Consider the following 17,885-nt stretch of genomic DNA (forward strand, 5'->3'; position numbering starts at 1 on the left):
TTTCAACATGAAGTGTTAAATGTTTCTGATAATTATATATTCTGTTTAAGTTGTGAAAACATATCTTAAAAGTCAGTACATTTGTTTCCATATGTTGTTTCCGTAATATATATATTTATAGGTAAATCAAAGACAAAGTGCAAACCTTTTTTTTTCATTTATCATAGTGTCTATTATCATAATATTAATGAAATGTTATATGCATAAAGAATATTAAAGCGTTTCTTCCATTTCCAGTAAAGTTCTAGGACGCTAATCGTAAAATTTCATAACCATGTTAGAAACATTCAAACTGTATTCAAATCTAAAAATACACTAATTCACAACAGGTAATGGCGCTTTCGTAGAATAACGAAACATGCTTCTTCCGCGAATTACAGGGTTAGGGAAGTAATAAAATGTATCTGTTCTAAGTCTGAAATAATTGTAGTAAGTATTTTAGTTGATAATGTTTAGTTGTAATGAAAATATGTCTGAATTCAATGTTAAAAATTACTCTTAGAATAAGGTCATAAAACATTGTACTGAAATGAATAGTATAAAACTGTCTTTTAATCATATCATATACTCCAGACAAACGTATCGACACAATATGTAAATCGTAGTAATTTAATATTATAAGATATTCACACATCGTCCACAAGTATTATAATGTTGTCCTAAAATAATTTACTTGTTCGGGTTTTGGAGAGATTTTTCAAAAACTAACTGTATTTTCAAAAATTAACCGACCTTTAACCTATTAACATATTTGGGTTTTCGGTAAAATGTACACCATATTGTTTACAATAAATAAATACACAACAGCTGTTCTCATTGGTTGATCTATCTGTGTCAAATCCCTTCAACAGGTATTCTTCAATACTGATCTTAAGTAGAAGAGAGTTTGAACGCTTGTTAACATCATTTTCTAAAAATCAATTTTATACATCTTGAAGTCTAATTAAAAATATTCAAAGATGTTTTCATAAAAGTTGAAATTCCAAATAGACCTTGATCTGTGAGATTGGTTTTTTCATAGTTGATCTGTTTTGTTTAATGAGGATCACAAAGGGATATAGGGACTATGTATTAGTTTTCTCGTTTCACAGATTATATTTATTCATTGTTTTATTTTTCAATTTTGAGTCAATTTCAAATATTAAAAACAAAAATACTTTACCAACACAAAATTTATAAAAAAAACATTGTATAAGACAGATAAAAAGAATTGTTAAAAATTATCAAGACGTTAGACATGTTTTAAAAGTGTATTCAAAGTATAGTCAATATCCAAAGTGTGTGTCTTTTAATTTCAATATGAAACTAAAACAAAAGTCATTCCATTATAAGTGTTTTGAACCTCCAAGATATTTTTTTCCAATGACATATGTCAACTTTAAGTAAAATTAGACATTGTTCGGCAATGAGAGATCTTATAAAATGTGTTACAAAACTTTATTTTTGAAATATTAACGCTTTTCTACCTTAGAAATAGTTTACTAGATGTATTTTCAAAACTTGTAGGAATTTTGGTCCTCAATGCTATTCAACTTCATACTGTTTTGGCCTTTTTAACATTTTTGGATCAGAGCGTCACTGATGTGTCTTTTGTAGACGAAACGCGCGTCTGGCGTTAATACAAAAACTAATCCTGATATCTATGATGAGTTTAATTACAACCACTGGGTCGATGCCACTGCTGGTGCAGTTTTAAATTCCCGAAGGATATCACCAGCCCAGTAGTCAGCACTTCTGTGCTGAGCCGACATGAACTATCATTGATATGGTCATATTTAAAAATTAACTGTTAACAAAACTATTGATTTTTTTAAATACTTAGGGTTTTCTACATCAGGAATAGATTAACTTAGCTATATTTGGCAAAATTTTTATCCTCAATGCTATTCAATTTCGTACATGTTTTGGCCTTTTGGATTCGAGCGTGAGTCTTTGGTAGACGAAACGTGCGTCTGTCGAAAATACCAAATGTCATCCTGATATCTATGATGAGTTTATTTATATTAAAATATTATCAATTAAATAAGATAATGTAACCGCAGGTTTTTACTACTTTCGATGGTTCATCAGTAAGAAGTGTGTCATTTATGTGCAATAGTCTGATATCTTAAACTGATATATTACCTTTAAATGAATCAATTACAGTACACAAAACACTATATATCAATCAAATTATGAACAAAACTGACAATAATATAATGATAGAGAAGTTTTTGTTGATAAATACTTAGTAGTATGGCATATGTGCTGAAAAGCATTTACCAATAGACATAGAACAAACAAAAACCAATCAATCATCGGTTTGACACGGATAAATATTTGAAACATTTGTTCGGTCTTATTCAAATTATCAATCTTATTTTCATTTTAAAACGTTTGCTAATGAGACAAGTATTCATCAAAAGTCAAAGGACATGGTTATGAGTAAATAAGTGTCAATGTGTACCAACAATATTCTGTTTCATTGTTAATATGGCGTTCCAAACAATAAATTTAATAGTTTATTGTGATTTGGAATATTATTATTTTTAAAGATTGCCTTTATATATCCTTTTAAAATAACTCCGTTTTAATGTTGGAAATATCTTATTGAATCTGTCCTTTTTAAATTATCTTGACGTTGTTACTCATTATCTCAGTTAATGCTTTTTCTACGTTGTTTTTAAATCTAAATCTAAATGGAAACTTCATTTATTACATTTTTACTAATTTCAAACAAAAGTTATCTCGCTTTGTGTATGGAAACAAATACACAGGCACTTGTCTCAGAATTTTTTTACTTTATACCTAATGAGGTATGTAAGTGCCTGTGAACAAATATGATAATTTTTATCTTTTTAAAAGTCACTAAATAAATATTGTTCTACTTAGTTTACATTAACGTACGGTATTGCTGACCATTACAGTTATTTAGGAGAATTTATAGGCATAGATTACCTTAGCCGTATTTGGCACAACTTTTTGGAATTTTGAATCATCAATGCTCCTCAACCTTTTACTTATTTGGCTTAATAAATATTTTGATATGAGGGTCACTGATGAGTCTTATGTAAACTTAATTATAATCCTGGTACCTTTGATAACTATATATATATATCTAAGATCAGTGGTATTGTCTTCTCTGCTTCTTTTATTGCTTGTGTTTTTTTCTCTTTTAGTTAATATCGGTGTCTATATTTTCCAAGCTGGTTGCTAACAACCATTTCAAACAATTATTTAAGAAAAAGAAACACAAAAATAAATAATAAGAATAAGATTTTTGTATGACTTTCTTAGAAATCAAAATGAAATTAAATCAGAAATTTTATCAATACAAAAAAAAGTTATAACGTACGTAAAAACTCATCAAAGATAGTACATGTAGTCACATATTTGTTATGTCGACTGGTGAGTTTTTAATATCCAATGGTACGTTGTTCATTTTCTTACTTTTCTGTTGAATTGATTACAAGTTAAATAACTATGTATTAACCTAAAACAACACTTACAATAAACGAAAAAAGGACTTTTTGAAAATGAGACCGCTGTAGGTCCTGTTATTTTTTTGGAGAACAGGTGGAAAATACGCCTTGGTGCGAAAAAATCGTCAGTAATAGCTGAACTTGTCTCGTGCTAAAAAAACTTTTTTTTCAAAGTTAATTTTGATTTAATATTTTACTTAAGGTATACTTGTTTATCCTAATGGTGACCTACAGCAATACAAGATTTAAGTGTGGTCACTACACATTATATATGTCAATAGATCTTTCAAATTAATGGTCTTGTGAACAAAAAACAATAATGAATTTAAATTCATTCAAATTTAAAGTATGAATTGTTACATTTTTCCTTTGCACCTTTCAAGATTTAATATTCTCTTTTTCATTTTGATTTATCTCCCTTTAATCATTGTAATGGTTATGTTTTGCGCAAATATAATGTAATGTTTCAAAAACAACGAAAAATTTCAAATACTTCTTGTCATTGAGAAATTATTTATTAAGCCAACGATGGTTTAAAATTTTTCACCATTCTTGTTACATGTTAAACGATTTCTTACATCCAAGTCACCCGACTCTGTCTCGTTGTCAAATAATATCACATAATTTGTTATCACTATATATTTGTAAACATGTGTGTCGTTTCACGTAATTAATCATTTAGGAGAATGTAGCACAGACCATGTTTTTAACTTTGCAAATACTAAAGATAACGATGAAAGAGCCAAAGTCTAGATAGTTATTGTTTTGTTTTTTTTTAATTTTGCAAAAGTTTGTCAGGGTTTTCCGTATATTCAAATGGACGATTAATAGAACGAGTAAGCGGAAAGTTTTCTCAAACCAGTATTGCATAATTTATATTTGCTAATATGTAAATGATCTTAAATTAGATGCAAAGAAAACAGGATTTCATAAATGCAAGTTGTACGTTCGAGAATATAGAATATTGGTTGGTTAACTGTTCTGATCTCAATCCTAGAAGTTTATATTAGGGGGAAAAGGTCGAGGGGAATTATATTATCTGTAACCAACCATTTTCTTAATTCCTGAAGGACGTTTTCCTTACTGTCGTCTGGTTGTTTTGAAAAGTAGGGTATCTCATAACCTACCTATTTATATGAATTGCTCAAATCTACGTTTGATTGGTTGATCACCATTGATGTCCGGATGCGTCATCAAAATTCTTAGAAAATAATGTATACATACAATGTAAACTTCCTAGTCATTACTATCTACCGAACAGTATTTTAAGTAACCATATTTTTTGGAAAAATAAGTGAGGTATTATTTTAGGATATGATGTTAAAATGAATTCGAAGCGCAAAAACACTTATTAATAATTATGAGGAAACGAACATTGTCCCTAATTTGATTTCACACACAGTCATTTTCTGAAACTTGATGTTTTTACAAATATGTGCAGTACCACAACGTGGCGTATGTACTTAAGAAATTTTTAACCAATTTTGTCACCTAATGATCGAAAAATACTTGTACACCGATTTCTTTTCCTCCTCGGTGATATAATACCTTCTAAAATCTACTGTGTTCTTAAAACATGTATCCTTGATAATTCGAGGTGTCTCGGTTTTTTTTTATACTAATCGTAATTACGAGAATAACTCTTTATTCACGGAAATGGTTACCCCTCAAAATCAACTCAGTTGATCTATCTTAATCTTTAAATTTATATGCAGATGCTGTATTTCGAACGGTCATTTCTTTCATTTTCAAATTTTGATTGCCTTTATAAACACTTCTGGCTGTAATTGATCTCCCTTGCTGCATGCGTCTTTTTGCAAATATATGTTTTATGTAAAACATGTTTTACGATAGGGAATTCTCCATCTGCCTTGTTTACTATTGACTACAGTGCGCCAACATTAAATTGTTGAAATAACAAATTAAAGGATGCAACAAGAGGTTCGTGACTTCTGGCAGGAATATGAATTATTTTGCCGATAAATTATTCTTGATCATCCCCTCTCTTTTTTTTTTGAGGTCAGAGAAATAATAAAATGTATCCATAAAAAAGTAAAGTAATACATATCGTCAAAGCTTCTGAACGCAATCTCAAAGTATTTCGGCATAAAATGATACCCCCTACATTTATATGTAGATAGATATACTTCAGATTCAATTCAGCAGTGTCATAATTAAACTCATCGTAGATACCAGGAATGAAATTTTGTATTTGCGCAAGACGCACGTTTCGTGTACAAAAGACCAAACAGTGACATTCAAATAAAAAAGGTTAATAAAAAGCCCGAATAAAATAAGAAGTAAAAGAGCATTGAGGACCAAAAGTTCCTAAACATTTTGTCAAATACAGCTAAAGTGATATATTCCGCGGTAGAAATGCTTTGATATTTCAAACATTCAAAGTTTTGTAAACAGTTAATTTATGGTTATGACCATATCAATGATAATCATGTCAAAATAGAGGTGCTGACAACTGGGCTGGTGAAATTAAAGTACAGGAGGAAACTGAACTTTATTATAGAAGAAATGAAAGAAATTGAAAGTCAAATGATATAAATTCTGGTAATAACAAAACCTATACAGACTATTGACCTGCGTAATGCAATGATTGAGGTAACATGTTACCGTAGCATTACTGATAATATCAAGACAAAATATCAAAATCAATCAGTTCATTTGAAGCCAGGAAAAGTTGACAAACATTTACATTGTACAATGAGTGGCGTAAATTTTAAAAATTTCGACAACCAGGAAGTGGCTACACGTTATATGCCAAAAATGTCTTGTCGCTACAACTCAATATCATTAAGCTGCAGACAAAATATTGAATTGGTACCTTATATAGAGGCTAGGATTTTTTTTACATACAATTGTCCTTGTAGAATGAGTGCAGTAAAATTTAAACCACCATTAACTCATTTATATCGTTTGTATACATTTTCGGGGATAGAGATTAACTTGAATTTTCGTGGATAATCGGTTTAGTGGATTTCAAAAGTCATCATACAATATTATATATAATTTGTAATTTGTAATTCGTTGAACATTTAAATTCGTGTTTTACTTGTACACACGAAATATCTCCAAAATTGGTCCCAGAAGAATAAAGAGGAATCCACAATATCAGCAATGGATAAATGGGGAAATTGGCTACAAGGTAGACGGAAATATTGTTTACTCACTATAACAACAATATTATAAAGCTGCAGACAAAATATTAAGTCATTCCCTTTTATACAAGCCAAGTATCTTTGACGAAAGTTTTCAATCGGACTGACTAACGGATGAACGGTTAGAAGACCTGTTTCCGTTTGTGGTTACGCATTTGAAAACAGATTGAACGACAACAATAAAATCATAAATGTTATCAAGACAAAATGGAAGATTTAAAAGACAGCTCTGAACTAGCTCCATAAACAAATAAGAGTAAACAAAAACATACGATATTTCACATTCTCGTGTGTCTTACCAGTTTTACTACAAAATATATCTTCCCTTTCGTCTTACGATATTTGATCATCAGTAAACTACTTTCACCTTAATTCATATAAAATTAAGTAAAATTTTCCGTCAATACATGGTTTCTAAACAACTGCCGCACAGTTTTTTTGGAATGATGATGTAATGTTTATTGACACCAACGCATATATTCAATTAACTGCGAAATATGCATTCTCGTTGGAAGTACTTGATAAATTGCATAAAATTGAGAATGGAAATGGGGAATGTGTCAAAGAGACAACAACCCGACCAAATAAAAAAACAACAGCAGAAGGTCTCCAACAGGTCTTCAATGTAGCGAGAAATTCCCGCACCCGGAGGCGTCCTTCAGCTGGCCCCTAAACAAATATATACTAGTTCAGTGATAATGAACGCCATACTAATTTCCAAATTGTACACAAGAAACTTAAATTAAAATAATACAAGACTAACAATGACCACTGAGCTTTCCTCGATCTTGGTATCTATATCAATAACGGAAAGCTGAATACTAAAATTTATGATAAAAGGGATGATTTTTCATTTCCTATCGTTAATTATCCGTTTTTAGATGGTGACGTTCCCTTGTCACCATCTTACGGTGTTTATATATCTCAACTTGTACGATTCGCTCGTGTATGTAACAGTGTTTTAGATTTTAACGAGAGAAATTTATGTATTACTGAAAAATTATTACACCAGGGTTTTCGATATAACAAACTAGTCAAGACTTTTACTAAATTTTATCATCGGTATAAAGACATCATTCGTAAATATAGCTCAACATGCAGACTTCTTTTACGTTCAGGTATTTCACATCCAATTTTTTATGGAAATATTCTTTATAAAGCACAAAGGTGTCAGTTTTCACCTCAGAAACTTATAAAACCTTTGAATAGACTTATTAAGAAGGGATATAATTACGATACTGTTGTCAAGTCATTAAAGATTGCATATTTTGGCGTTAATATTCAGTCACTGATAAGGTCTTTGCATCGGAACTAAACAGATTTATTTTAAAAACAGTTGTTGGCATGACACGGGTTATGTTCTTCTCATATATGTTATGATGGTATGATACTAAACCCCTAACGGGAAGGATTGTGCATGATGTTCATATGAAGAAATCATAATCTTTCAGTCAGTTTAATTGAAGTCTGGAGCTGGCATGTCAGTTAACTGTTAGTAGTCTGTTGTTATTTATGTATTATTTTCATTTTGTTTATTTTCTTTGGTTATATCTTCTGACATCAGACTCGGACTTCTCTTGAACTGAATTTTAATGTGTGTATTGTTATGCGTTTACTTTTCTACATTGGTTAGAGGTATAGGGGAGGGTTTAGATCTCACAAACATGTTTAACCCCGCCGCATTTTTGCGCCTGTCCCAAGTCAGGAGCCTCTGGCCTTTGGTAGTCTTGTATTATTTTAATTTAAGTTTCTTGTGTACAATTTGGAAATTAGTATGGCGTTCATTATCACTGACTAGTATATATTTGTTTGGGGGCCAGCTGAAGGACGCCCCTGGGTGCGGGAATTTCTCGCTACATTGAAGACCTGTTGGAGACCTTCTGCTGTTGTTTTTTTATTTGGTCGGGTTGTTGTCTCTTTGACACATTCCCCATTTCCATTCTCAATTTTATTCTAAAACAAGGCGTAATAACATCATCATTGTGAGGGACAATTGTTTCGTAATACTACGTCCATGATAGTTCTAATATTAAGGTTCAAAATAAGGTCCCTATTTCATACCAAGTTAAGGGGGAGACAGTTATTAAAAAAAGTAATAAAAAAATGTTTCAAAAGGATTTTATGAAGTTTATCCAGATTAGCACTGTTTCTTTACAAAAAGGGAACTAATCTGCAATAAGCAGGACACAATGAGTAATCTATGATTCAGATATATCTAAATCATCTGCAATATATGTGAGGGACAATTGTTTCGTAATACTACGTCCATGATAGTTCTAATATTAAGGTTCAAAATAAGGTCCCTATTTCGTACCGAATTAAGGGGAGTCAGTTATTAAAAAAAGTAATAAAAAAATGTTTCAAATGGATTTTATGAAGTTTATCCAGATTAGCACTGTTTCTTAACAATAAGGGAACTAATCTGCAATAAGCAGGACACAATGAGTAATCTATGATTCAGATTCTAAATCATCTACAACACATTTTTATGAATGGTGAATTGGTCCCATAAATGACAATAAAAATAACACATCGGCCTCCCAATTGAATATCTTAGAAACATAAAAAAGCCAGTGTAAACTGATGAAGTCATTTAAACACCTTTTATAGCCAGCAGAATTAAATAAATATGAAAATGAAGTTATATGCCAGTCCAATACGGCCTAACTTAAAGATAAAATGAAATGTTTACTTTGACTAAGATCAATTATAAGTAAATGTGAACAATACAAGCTTGTTATTTGAAGTCCCTGCTTTGCCTTTGAGTAGTTTTTTCGCAGTTGTAAGTGTCTATATAAGGTGTTAAGCTCTTTGTGATGAAGAATTGCTAATGAATTAAACAGAGATTCATACAAGTCTAAAATATGTCATAAAAAAACACAGTATCGTAGAATGTTGGCAGTTACTGAAAACAACCGCAAAGTACCTAGATTTCGAATTTGAAATTGTGACGTATTATAATGCGATGCAGATATAACAAAGAAATCATTACTCGTAATGGTCACTTGTCGTGTATAATTCTTAAGCAAACTTTTATACAGGAATCACAAAAAGAATCATGCCTTAGGCTATTAAAGAAAATTGAAGTTATTCGGGTAAACCAAACTAAATTATTCATCAACATCATGGTAATCATAACATATGTCTTTTAAGAATTATTCATCCGCGTCATGGTAATCATAACATGTCTTTTAAGAAAATGAAAGGGCAACTCCTATATGTGTTGACCTTATATATCCGCAAAAATTCAGGAGTGAAACCATACTTTTTAACATCAAATCCTGCATGTTGAATCATATTTTCACAACAAAATTATATTTTAGGGATGAAATGTAGGAGTAGTTTTATCTATTTATAAAAATAATATATGTATACCAGTTGTATTTTTATTTTTTTAACCACTTGGCAAATAATTGCTCTCCCGTTAGATTTTAATGTCTGAAAAGTATGTTGGATCAGGGTAATAAATCCTTCGGGAGAACTTTCAAAGTTACGACTTATGCTGTCGTCAAGATTGTAATACTGTAAAAAATGTATCGTCATCTTAATCACTGGGTCTATTGTACTGTTGGTTGATGGGTCCTCCCAATAATTTTACCATCCGAGTTGTCAGCACTTATGTATTGACATGAGATATCATTGATATAGTAATTGTAATAGATAAATATGTCTACAATATTTGAGTTGTTGAAAAAAAACTTAGAATTTCCTTTCCCGAAATAGACTGAGCTAAGGCTCCATGTTGTAGGCCGTATATTGACCTATAATGGTTTACTTTTATAAATTATTATTTGGATGGAGAGTTGTCTCATTGGCACTCACACCACATCTTCCTATATCTACCTAAGCAGTATTTGGCAAACCCTTCAATATTTGTTTGATCCTTAATCTCTTCAACTTCGTACTTTATTTGGCATTTTAACCATTTTTTATATCGGGTCACTGATGAGTCTTATTGAAGAAACGTGCGTCCGGTGAACACACTATTATAATTTTTTTTTTTTCTACTTTATGATCTTAAAATAAACACAAAGAAAATGTTTTAAAAACCCGTAGCAGTATGTATTCACTTGATAGTATTTTCTAGATAGAAAAAAACATAAGTATATACTTTTATGATATATTTCCAAAGGTGCTATGAGGAGTCAATTATTTTATAGAAGGTAATTAAGTGAACATATGCAGTATACACTCCTCCGTTGGTAATTTACACACCTGACAAGGTTTTCTTTCTGCAAACATTACTTGGTCATAATTTATTTTTGATAAATATACTTGAATACGATTTGATATGCATATGAAATATAAACTCGTTTTTGATTTAAATTGCGCAGTTTTATGTGTCGGTACCTAAAAAAAAACGTAATAAAATTCAAGACTGTATTATGGACAATTGTTTACAGTTTGATCCTTGAAATTTAAAAATGTTTTTTCAATGATTCATCGTACTTAAGTTATTACGCATATATGTATAGCTCAATTCAAATGAAAATCAATAGGACTATAATAATCCAAGAAAATTGTATGATATTGAATGTTAGTTAGCAAACATTGTATTCAATAGTTAAACTATTTTCTAAGATACGTTTCTTGGCCCAAAATTTCAACGGTAAAGTGTATTAACGCGTTTAAAATGTTCAGGTTCAGAAACTGGAGTGACCATCTAAATCATGTACATCTAACTTGGGACTGTTTTGAATTAGTCATTTAATTGAACTTTAAAGCATACCGAGGGCGAATGCAAGTCTCTGAATGCATTCAGATAAGTTGTCAATACTTCTGTACTGACATGATTTATAAAATTCGCAATACCTCTCTACCCTAGATAGATTTGCTATTCCTTTGTTCATATAGCTCCTCAAATATATAACTGAACTAGAAGCACATTGCGATTGCTAATGTCTCTTCACTTCATCGGCCTCCATTTGTTGTTTTGTTTCTACGTTTCTGATAAAGACAACTTCAAGTTTAGTATACTATTTTTTACATAAGGAAATGCCTTTACCAAGTCAGGAACAGTTATTTTCGATTCGTTTGATGTGTTTGAGCGTTTGGTTGTGCCATATAATAAAGGTCTTTCTGTATAATTTTTTCCTTATTTTTTAGATTTTTACTTTTTTCAGAAATGCTCTTTGGCGCTCAAAGTTGTAAATTTTCATTTACATTTAATACTTTGAAGCAAGACTTAAATGCTTGCTATTACACGAAATCGTCGTTATTTCTGTAGTTTAAGTTGCAGTATGGTTTCTTCCTCGATTTCAAATCTCAATATAGAGTAACATTATGTTCCAATTTGGTTATGTTGAGCTCTCTTTCAGTACATGGAAGCATTCATTGATGTTAGGTTTAACCCAGCATTGTGTTACTTGAATAAGTTGTATGTTGTTTCTTTAATATATTTATTTAATGCGTTTAATGCGTTTTCTGTACTTTTTTCGTGCATTTCTGTCTTTTAAGATATCCTGACTATATACTAGTAGGTCGTGCTTGCAAGAAAAGGGTGTCTAAAATCATGTGATTGTCTATCTTAATATTTTATCGTCAGGGAAAAAGGTGTTTAATTTTCCTAGTGCCTGTTAAATATATTAAACTTGTCCAAACTTAGGCGGTTTTTGGAGATTAATATTTTGTACAGAGACTTTTCTGTTGTTTAAGGTCATAAATATTATTAACGCTAGATGAGTTTAATTGTCATGCCATTTTGTTCCTGTCCAATATTGTCTTTTAAGCATATTCCGTGAAGCTACATCATATAAAGTTGGTCTAGTTTTACTAAGTTCTCATATAGCAAATGACAGATATGAAACTTATTATATGGAAGTATCTACGGAAATCAGATACATTTTTACGAAAGTATGTCAGTCTTCTGTTCTCAGCTGGCCCTTTTGATTGTGTTTTCTCGATGTTCTATATTCTATTAATTTTGTGGTGCATCGTTGTTTGTGATGAAGTTGCAAAAAGGCTCTTTGATATCAAAGGTAGGTCACCATAGTCTAATATCATTTTGTAATTATACGCTCCATGTTTTTGAACTGTTTATCCTTCGAAATCTTGTGATTTTACCCCCAATTGCTCCATCTGTAGTTTTCGGTATATTTTGTTATTGCCTGTTACCATGCCTTTTCTCCTTTTGACATTTGATCCTGCTTTTTTTAATTATATTTTATACTTAACATTGGCTATCACTTATTTCAATAAAAGTTTGGGGATTCTTTAACAGCATACACGATTCTATAAGATGACAAATCAATGTAACATGCACAAACTGAACTAATTGTATGATTTTAAAAGCAGAGTCGTTCGGGGGTTGGGGGGGGGCGTTGACAATGTAAGCGTTTCCGTCTATACATGCTTGTGACGAATCCATGACCTAAATTTGAATGTTCGTTCTTTATTTGTATTTGATACATTTACTATTTGTGATATAAAAAGTACTGAAGAGTAACATAAGAGTGGGGTTTGGACCTATCCCTAATAACCAGTTATGAAGTTTTAAGTCGTATTACCTACGGAATGGTATCATATCTAACTTTTGTATATTAATACAACAACGCTTTATTTGTAACATTTATTTCGTCCCAGAATTTACTTATTTACCACCCATTAGATTTGAAAAATGATAAGGTAATGTAAACATATTCCTGAAAAAATTTAGTCGTTCACATTTAAAAGTTAACTTCTGAATACAATGATTCATCATGTATCTACAACCTGTCCATCTAAATAACAAAGAATGAGGAACAGGGAAATATTTAGACATACATTTGTGGTGTAGCTATACTTGAGGATTTATCACATCGTTTTTAAGCATTTTTATCACATATTTTGTATCCGTTCGAAACTAATTCATTGTGATATATATTATCTATGTCATTTTCGGATATCTATCACTATTATATATGTTTCCTCCTCAATTCTATCACCAGTCCAGTAGTCAGCACTTTTGTGTTGACTTAAATTATCATTGATATGGTAATAAATTTAAATAAACTATTTACAAGACTTAAGATTTTTTCGAAATACTAAGGAATAGATTACCTTGGTTGCATTTATCAAAATATTCATAATTTTGGATACTCATTGATCTTCAACTTCGTACTTTAGTTTTTCCTTTTTCATTCAAGCGTCACTGTTGAGTCTTTTGTAGATGGAACATGTGCAAGGCAAATTTAATCAATTATCTATGATGGGTTTATCGCAAGTTGTAGTTATTGGCTTTCTTATATTTAAAGCAAATTCTCCATGTTATCTCTGGTAAATTTAATCATATACTTCAATCTTGAGACCAAGACCAAGCATGTGAAAAACATACATACTCTTTTCATAATTCAACTTGACCAAAAAGTTGTCTGCTAACTGTTACCATATGGAATAAACTTAAGAATTTGAAATACGTGTTTTCTAATAGGCCAAAGAACATTACAAAACAAAATATTTTAAAAAGTTTTATTAATGTTATAAAATGATGTTGATATCAAACTATATAATGTGCATTTCTTTATAAATATATAATGGATAAAATCTACAACTCATAAATTGCATAGAAAATATTTGGAAAAATGTGTAATGTATTAGAGTATCTATCAAATGGAAGCCTGCTTTAACATTTGCTAATTGTCAACCCTATACATGCACAAATATATAAATATCATTAGGTGGAATCTATAAACAATTTCTGTGGCTTGATTTGTAGCCTTCCTATTTTGATTTTCTGATTTCTGATATTCAGGTTGAATACATATCATGTTTGCCAAAAAATTAAAATATATAAGAAATACAATTTAGTGTGTTTGATGTGACAATAAGCTTTCTAAATGTTAATAATAGGTTAACCCATGCATATAAAAAATATCAGAGTTTAAAATAAAAAAGTTTGATGATTGAATTATTAAGTACAAAAAACTCCTTGTTGGTGGGATAAACATGGTGATTGTTCTTATAAAACTGCATTCATTTCAATCATGGTTTATGACACCATAAAAGCAAACAGTGAATTATTTATTTACAATTATAGTCTTTAGACAATTAAGTCAGTGGAATGTACTAAGTAATACAAATTATATCACAAGAGTGGCTTTATATGAATAACATTGTCTTTTGCATTTCATTTCTTACTTCGAAAAAATTTCAAAATTACATATTTTATAAAAAAAAGATTAAAAAAGATTAAAAAAGAGACTGTATTCTCCTTGTATTTTAAAGATACTAACGAGTTATAGCTTACTTTTTTCACAACTGCATACTTAATATTATTTACAACACTTTTCAAATTGCATTTTTAATTATATATTGTATTTCTTTCACAGATAATGAATCAAAACCTAGGACAAAAACATCAAATATGCTCTCTTTTAGCACAACCTTTAAATAACATTCACAACCAATTTCCTTGTGAATGTTACATTGCATTAATATACTGCTTTAATCATTTAATATAAATACCAGAAAAAGGATATGAATCTATCAACAAAGCAAGTCAAGCTTTCCCTATTTTGTAATCATTGATATTTTCACCCAAATTTAACATGAGCAGGTATTTCACATTTAACTGAATTTAATTTTATGACCTAGATCGAATTTAATTTTAAATTACATTATCATTTACAATATAGTTAAAATGAAATAAAGACCCACTAAAAGAAGATAGTTTTTTTGCTATTTTAACAAGTTAATTTGTCAATGCACAAAATCAAAGTAATATTTTTCATTATATTTCATATTACAATATATTTCATAAAATCTTTTCAATAAAAAACAAATTTCAGACTTAAATCTTTTCAATAAAAAACAAATTTCAGACTTAAATCTTTTCAATAAAAAACAAATTTATGACTTAAATTTATCATATTTTTTGTTAAATCTCAGTTATATCTTATATTCCTAGTGAATTATATCTTACAAATTTTATCTTCAACAAAATCTTTTGAAATCAAATGTACCATCAAATATTTATTGTAGTCTAAAATTATAATTGATAAATAGCTCAGTAGAATGAAAATATCCTGTCATAAAGGGGAAAGTTGCAAACAAAGATAAAGATTTGATCATCTAGAACAAAATTTTCAAATGAAAACATTGTGTCTACAGACAGCTGGTAATGACAATATCTTATCATTACACAACTGCAAAAATGTTCAAGTTATTTTGATATTAAATTAAAGCAATAACATAGAGTTATATTGTCTTTTGATTCAATCTTTAAATTGGTGGAAGTTATTGAGAGCCTCAAATACACAATATTAATAAAAAAATTGATAAAAAAAATGTATTTAAAATACGTCGTTGTGATTGAATTACATCTTTTATATACTGTGCCTTCGTTGCTTTTATTGGGTCATATTTGTTTCTAAAAAATTTTTAACATCAACTATATAACTTTGTTATTTACACATCATAATAAAACTATCAGTATATTAATAAAAAAACATATATTTCTCTAGTAAATTTAATTAAAATTGGATTAATATATTTTATGAATAACAAATCATAACAAATCACACTCTAATGCCCAGCAGTTAACTCAATGAAAATTCTTGTAAATCATTTTAAACATCTTCTTATATTATTCTAATGAAAATCTACTATTTACAATCAACTGAAAAATATTTTAATTCTTGAAAATAATACAATTAACAGATTACAAAAATTTCTGTCATAAGATATTGAATAAGATTAAAACAAGTCATATAAGTAGTGCCATCATGATTGTACATGTGCAGGACATAAATTTCTTTAAAGTTTATTTGTTTGGTAATATGTTTATCCATAAGGAAATATTTTATCTAGTGATGGCCAAAGTATAAGGAATTTTTTGTTGTTGTCTGGTTTGCATTGAATAAAAATGCATCCTAGACAACTAAAAAAGAATTAAAATTTCATCATAATTTATATTAAAAATTCAAATGATAATCGATTAAAGGTTAAAAGGTACATATGTAACAAATGTTTTACTCAAAAAGGTAGAAAATCATTGAATTAACTCAAAACTGTCCTTTGCAAGGCACATATCCTGTTTCTATACAGAACTATTGCTTTAATACATTTATACATTCCAACAGACCTATGTAGAGACTTCTAATTGAGTACTCTGGTAATTAAATCAGGTGGCCAATATTTGGTAATTGAATTTATTTTCCTGCAACTAACGTATTATTTATGAAGCAAGCAATATAGATTCAGATTCAATAGTTTAGCATATCTACAATGAGGGATATGTTTCCCACTACTTAAATGCAAGCATTTTTATTTCTTGTTTACCTTAACCATCTAAAATAAGTGTCTGTATCCAAAATATGTTTCTTTGATGTTGCAGTGTTTGGGCCAGATAAGTTTTATTTATATGAGCTTACTTAAGCATTAGGTTCCAAAATTTAAAAAAAATCATCATTTCATGCTTCTGGTTTTATTTTAACTCATTTGTAATATATATGTAATAAATATCTGAATACATAAAAGTAATAGTAATGCTTGTACATATAAACTCAATATAAATTAGGAGTAACTGTATGTTTAAATGCCCCCTACAATTTTCCTTCAATAAATTATATGGATTGTTAGTTAAAAACACCTGTTATATTTAAAACAACACCTTGCCTACAGTGCAAGTCATATCACACTATATGCCAGTATGTGTAAAAATAACAAAAGAGATAAAAAATGCCCCCTCTTTTCTTTCCTTCAACAATATCTCTCCTTTGTTATCCATGAATACACATCTTATAGGCTAAAATATCATATTACTTCACAATAACAAAACAAAGTTGGCAGTTTTTTCCCTCTTGCTCCAAAAATTATTAATTTGAACTTCAGAAAAAAATCAATTAAAAAATACTGTTATATTTAATAAGGGTTAAACTCATTCATTCATAACAGCTTATAAATGGATATTAAAATTTTAAAACTCATTCCAGAAATGACCATGTGAATTTGTCTAATTTTTACATAACTTATTCAATACCTTTCAGTGATAAAATTGAGAATGGAAACTGTTAATGTGTCAAAGAGACAACAACCCAAACAAAGAGCAGAAATAATAAAACCACATTTTAATTGTTTAACAATTACTGCCTGTGCACGCTGGATATTTTATAAATTTATGAACAGAAACAATAAAGTTTACAAACAAAAAACTTCATAAACATAATAAGATTAAAGCTATAAAATTGTAACATGTACACACTGATGCCCCCAAATCTATCTCCTACATGTAACACTGGTAGACCTATTTGGCAAATGACCGCGATTTTTGGCAAAT

At 29.6% G+C, this 17,885-nt stretch overlaps 1 long non-coding RNA gene across 1 annotated transcript in view; it reads left to right on the plus strand.

Moving 5' to 3' along the window:
- The first annotated feature begins 318 nt into the window (after positions 1–318).
- Positions 319–17,885, plus strand: part of LOC134711936 (uncharacterized) — a 65,031-nt gene continuing 47,464 nt past the window's right edge. The window contains exon 1 of the long non-coding RNA XR_010106247.1: positions 319–429. This is a non-coding gene — a long non-coding RNA (uncharacterized LOC134711936). The remainder of the gene's footprint in view (positions 430–17,885) is intronic.

This window comes from Mytilus trossulus, chromosome 3 (genome assembly GCF_036588685.1).
Source record: "Mytilus trossulus isolate FHL-02 chromosome 3, PNRI_Mtr1.1.1.hap1, whole genome shotgun sequence".
Classification (NCBI taxonomy): domain Eukaryota; kingdom Metazoa; phylum Mollusca; class Bivalvia; order Mytilida; family Mytilidae; genus Mytilus; species Mytilus trossulus.